Source organism: Apus apus, chromosome 1 (genome assembly GCF_020740795.1).
Source record: "Apus apus isolate bApuApu2 chromosome 1, bApuApu2.pri.cur, whole genome shotgun sequence".
In the NCBI taxonomy this organism is placed as follows: Eukaryota; Metazoa; Chordata; class Aves; order Apodiformes; family Apodidae; genus Apus; species Apus apus.
Genome location: NC_067282.1, coordinates 98092834 through 98098833, shown reverse-complemented (window position 1 = coordinate 98098833; position 6000 = coordinate 98092834).

Below are 6000 nucleotides of genomic sequence, written 5' to 3'. Positions count from 1 at the left end.
CTCGCGACGCCCCTTAAGAAGCGGCGCCCCGCGCCCCGCCGGGCCCGCGCCAGCCAATCAGCGCCGCGCCCGCCGCGCGAGCCCCCCGCTCCCCCATCCGAGAGGGAGCGGCGCCCCCTGGCGGCGGCGGCGGGTGGCGGGGCCCGGCGGGTCCCCGGCTCCCCGCGCATGGCGGGGGGATCCCGCCGCCTCCCCTGCGTCCCTCTCGGTCCAGAGGCCGGGCCGGGGTCCTGCCGCAGGACCCCCGGCGGCACGCCGGTGCTCAGGAAGCGGGGGTGCGAGGTCCGGGAGCAAGCGCTGCTTTTCCTCGGAGGCCCGGCGCGAGGGGCGCGCCCCTCCGGGGGGGGTCCCGGGGCAGACGGCAAAGGCCGTCCCCGAGAGAGGCGGCTGTCTGGGAGCCGGGAGTGGGGCCCGCCGCCTCACTCGGGGCTGCGAGCTGCCCCTCCGGCCGTGTGTGCTGGCGGTAGCCTGAGAACGCCGATGAACGCCTGCAGCATGGGTTAAGCAGTCCGAGTTCCCAGGCTCTCTCTACCACCGCGCTTCGCTCTCCATGGACGGGGAGCTCAGCAAGTCACCGTGTGAGGCTCACTGCCGTTTCTGTTGAAATATTTGGCGTTTCTTCACTCAGCTGCTTCCACAGACGCGTGGGAAAGAGTCCTTTTGATTATTTTTCTGAAAGAATAATTAAAACTTCGGAAAGTGTGCTGCTACAATCCAGCGCCTATGTTTTGATGGAGCACAATTACTATATTTGGCAATACACATTCGGATGCTCTGACTCATGTATCTGTGAAGAAACATAGGTTCAGATTACTCTGAGAGAGCCCTATGTGCGGGGCCAGCTTGAAAAGAGACAGTGACATAAACCTTGTGAGACCTTTCTGGAAAACGCCTTTCCCCGTTGTGTTGCAGAGGCACAGACAATGCAGCTTCACCTTCCTGTACCACCCATCAGGAGATGTGCAATGACAGAGGGGCACAAGGAACCCTCCCGTTGCGGTCACTGCTGCCACAGCTTCCAGTCTGCTCCCGCCTGAACGCCTGCCTAGCCCCCATCTGGCTGTGCATTCCTTCCAGCATTTCTCCCCAGCAAGAGCTGGCAGGGCTTCTCCGTCTGAGGATAAGGAAGTTCCGCCGGCATTGCAACCGCAGATGTGTGTTCTGGGAGGACCCTGAGGTCAAACACCTGTGCTGGAGAGCCCAGTGGGGTCACCTGAGATCTACTGGGGGCCCAGTGGCATCACCTTGGGTCAACCAGGGGGCCCAGGAGGGGCTACCTGAGGTCAACCAGGGGGCCCAGTGTCATGATCCGGTCTGCCCAAGCCGAAACCTGGGTCAGAGTGTGAACAACCAGGATATTTTATCAAATGGGTCCATCCCTAGATTGGGATCAGCTTGCTTACACTGGGAACTCTAGACCAGAAGCACAGCACAGACACAGGCGCACACACACACAGAGAAACAGTTCCAGTGAAATCAATTGAACCTTTCATTTTTAACAGCCTTAGAAGAAGAGGGAAAGCCTGGGATGCACCAGGAGTTAACAGAGACAGGTGAGGGGTGAGTTTGTCTTAGGGCTTTTATATGTGAGTGTGTATGGGTGTGTGTTTAACATATAGAGATGCAAAAGGATGAAAGAAGAAGAAAACTATTACAGATAGTGGGCTGGGACCCGATGTGTTCCCCCTTTTGGGGTAGATGATATGCGTGATAGTGAGAGGCTAATTACAGTAACCCGGGGGTGAGAGAAGCACAGTAGGCATAGAATAATAGGGAATTACGGAGTAAATTAACCTTATGATCCCTGATGTGCAGCCAAGACAGTGGTAACGGCAAGAGCGCGATGGTCTTAGGATTGCTGGGGAGGTGAGGAGACCGTCAAGCCGTCTTCTCCCTCCCAGCCAAGGTCTGGCAGCAGAGCCACAGCCTGTTGTGGGCTCAGAGAGTAGTAATTTCAGCTCTTTATTTTACTCACCTTTCCTTCTTTCTTCTGGCACCAGCACCCCATGATAACAGCAACACTCTTTGCTGCAGCAGCATCCTTCTACCCTCTCAGCAGCTTTTCCTTCCTTTTCTATAGCCTTTTGCAAGGTGACCCACAGGTTTTGATTGGTCCTTCACTCAACTCCTACAGTATTAGACCATATGCAATTTCTGATGAAGAGTTGTAACAATATTGCCGTTTTCCCCACAAAGGCTGGGTCCTGGCTGCAGTTATAACAAGGTAGGCTGGCTGTCTCTGTCCTTAATTGGTGAGTCCCAGTCACAGCCCCCCTGCAGCGCCGCTGCCATTTTTACTCCATCTGTTACCTCAGTCAGTTTGAGTAAGAGGCATATCTTTTGTGGAGGTTGATACCCCACACACAGGAGGGCTTACCTGAGCTCAAACTGCCCTGCTGAAGGGCTGGGTGGGGTCACCTGAGGTCAACCAGGGGGGCAGGGAGGGTGTAACTTTAAAAACAAACAAACAAACAAAAAACCCAAAAACCCAGAAAAAAACAGAAATGACAGCACGAACTACTCGGAAGCTTGAGCCAATATGAGTGGGTCACATGTACTACACATGTAGTACAGGAGGAGGTGGTTTGACTTTCAAGGGCGCACCCTTCCTGACAATCAGGAGTTTCTGACACCTGCCTTGATTGCAGCGGCCGGCCCCTGGTCCGGGTGATTAAGGCAAATTACCAAAGAATTAATGCATGTCCGCCCTGAGTTGGGGCCAGCATGGATATGCTGGGTATCCAAGTGTCACAGCTCCACTAATTACCTCCCTCCCGTATCGAAATTAAAAGGTAAAACTATTATCTGCTTTAACGAATTTAACTATGGTTTATTTAAAGGAGCAGGGGCACACAAGGATACTCATGATAAATTGAGATAAACAAGTTTAAAGGGATTGAGTTAAAATTGAGGAGTCAATAAGACACAAGTGTCTCGTTTGAATTCAACACACTCCCAGTTGGAGATATTAACCAAAAAAGTGAGAACGCTATTATAGAATATTACAGAAACAGCAGGGAAGTGAGTATTGAGCCTGTCTCTGATCCTGGTCAGGTGTCTGCTTTGCGAGTGTTTGAGAGGGCTGGTTAGATTTTCCCAAGGTAAGAAATGACAGAAAGGCATTTGAGAGAACAGAGATATAATCATGCTTACTATTCCAAAGTTTGGCAGGTTGAGGCTGCCTCAGTGAGCTGCGGCCAATCTGCAGCAAGCTGAAGTGCTGCAGCGTGACGTTGAAACAAATGACAGCTCAGTAGTGGTTTTTCCCCTTTAGAGATTTGTTATGGTTTGGGAGACCCCGGCATGGTGTTGGACACCTATAGAGAGAGAGGGTCCTTAGGACCCTGAAAGAAAAGGGTCAGTATTCCCACACACTTCCTGTCACAATCTATAAAAGCCAGGAGAGCCAGAAGCCTTTCTCTTCTTCCTTCCTGCTCCTTTCACCCTCCTCAATCTGCTGCTGGGTTCCTTCGGCTTCCCATGTGCCCGCTCCAGAATCCAGCTGCATCAGGTGCTGTGAGGAGCTGTGAACCTCTCCCCTGGAGCAACCTTGCCTTTCCCATATCCCTGTGATTGTAAAGATTTGTTTTGTATATTTGTATATAAATACTTATGTTCTGCCCTCAATGTTTTACCCTTTTTCCTTGTGATATAGTAAATTTGTTTTTAATTTTAATTTTTAAAGTTTAAGTCTCTCTTCCTTATTTCCCTTCTATCTTCCCTTGGGAAGGTGGAGAGGGGGTAATAGAAAGCAATCCTATCCTCTGTTTTTTTGGGGCTTCACCTTTAATATTTAAACCAGAACACAGGTATAATGTCAGTAGTCCTCGATCTCTGCTAAGAGTGGGAGGATTTTGGTAAAGCACAAAGAAAACTAGCTGTATGCTGAACAGCCACTTTAACTCCTCAGGCTATTATCTATTATCCTATCTAAAAGAATGCAGAAGTGCTTTCTAGCTTTTCTCTCTCTATGTCTGATATGAGAGCTTGATGCGTGCTTATTTCATTATTTTCCAAAAGGAAGAAAGGAAGAGACAGCTAAAAACTGGTATTTCTTAGTAATAGCTCCAAGAACTTGTTTCATCTGGTCTTTCTACTTCCCTAACTAGGTCCTGTCTGTAAATATGTTGGCACAAATAAAATGTGATATGATATCAAAGCATTTAATTAACAATACCAAAAATAAGGATTGATTGATACTGTTGGTTTACATTCTTGTGATAAAACTTAGTGAGCCATATTACTGATTAGTAAAAGCATGATGTTTGCTTTGTTATGTACAAAGTAGAAGTGTCCCACACAAGAAGAGGCACCTAGCCAACTTCTCAGCAGTAAATTCAAATGAACAGTTTGAATTTTTTACACTATTTTCTTCTTCCAAAAACTGAGCACTTAGATGCCTTAATGTGAAATGCCTTATACCAGAGTGTGAACTCTGCAGAAAGACAGCAGTTGATGGTGAATACTGAGACAGCAGAAGGCCAAAAGGAAAGGTAACTAAGGTCAGCCCACACAGCGTGCAGCCCTCTGAGGGACAAACCATGAGAAATCATGGGGGGAAAAGCTAAGAAGAAAGTCTTATGTTTCTCAAGAATTTGCTGCCTCACTTAGGATCTAGGAGGCACTTCTGTCTGCTCAGGTCTACATACAACCTACTATATTGCCAGCATGCTTTGAATGCATGGAAATGACTGGTGTTCGGCTCTGCTTTTAAAAATGCTGGTGGGGAAATGAGGGTGCTGGTCATAGCACCAAACTTTATGTAAAAGTATGGATTCTTGTCAGGTGGCTGTTACTAGCAAAGGTTCAGATGCAAATCATGGCTACATCAGCATTTTTCATCAGATATTTGCTGCTGCTTTAATTTGAACTGATTTTAAGTTAGCTGGTAACAGGCCAACATAAACATAAAAATACTGAACCTTGTATTATTTTTGTGCCATTTTAGGGCTTCATTATGAGAGACAGCAGCTGTTCTTAGAAGAGATGCACTTTTGTACTGCTAAAGAACCGACCTTCACATTTCTATGCTGTTCATGATATATCAGTCTACCATTTCCACTCCTCGCTGTTACCATTTTTGTTATTAACAAGGTTTCTGTTTCTGTACCCTTCCTCTATTCTCAAGCAACATCTGGTTCAGGATCTTTTTAAATTTTGGTGAGAAGAGGTTGGCAAGCTGCCTCTAGAGTGTTTTGGTCTTCAGGAGGTGGCTGCTGGAGAGCTGTTCTGAAGAAATCAGTAGCAGTGCTAGGCTAAGTGTGAAATCTCCACTTTTCTGAATCTAAGCCTACTTAAGTCAAAATGCTATCATATTTTTTTGCATAAATAAACAGCTAGTGTTTATTGACCAGTTTAGTAATATGTTCGCTTCTCCCATGTCTTTCTAGGTGGCATTTAGTTTGAATGCTTCTATTGTGGGTTGTTGCAAGTAGGTTGGTTGATCTGCAAGTATCAGCTGATTTTGTGGCATTTAAATGACTGGCTATGTGGTGCACTATGATTCAAGATCTCAGTGTTTTCATTATGCTTTATTTTAATAAACAGCTTCTAGTTCCGATTGTTCACTTTTGACAAGATGGGGTAGCAGCTGGAGGAATTATTTAATTTATTTTAAGATGAAGTTGAAAAGGGAGAAAAAGCCTTATTTCAGCCAGTTTCTGAATCCTAAGAGGGCATCAGTAATGTTCATCTTCATTTTAATAAAAGACTAACAGAATCATCAAAATGTACACATTGTCTGGAGCGATGCTTCATTATTACAGATTATTAAACTTTTCTTCTTAGTGTTTTGCTTCATGTTTGCAGAAGGATTCCTCCGCTTGCTAGATCTAGTCTGAAATAAAAGTGGGGCCTGTACAAACAATTTCTGTGAAAACCATGGATAATTCACAGGAGGAAGATTATATGTAGCTTTCAGGGCTTGGACTAGATATCTTGTAGTAATTGAAATGTGGGCAGATTGTATATTACTGTGTGCTAAAACAAAAAGGGAAATCT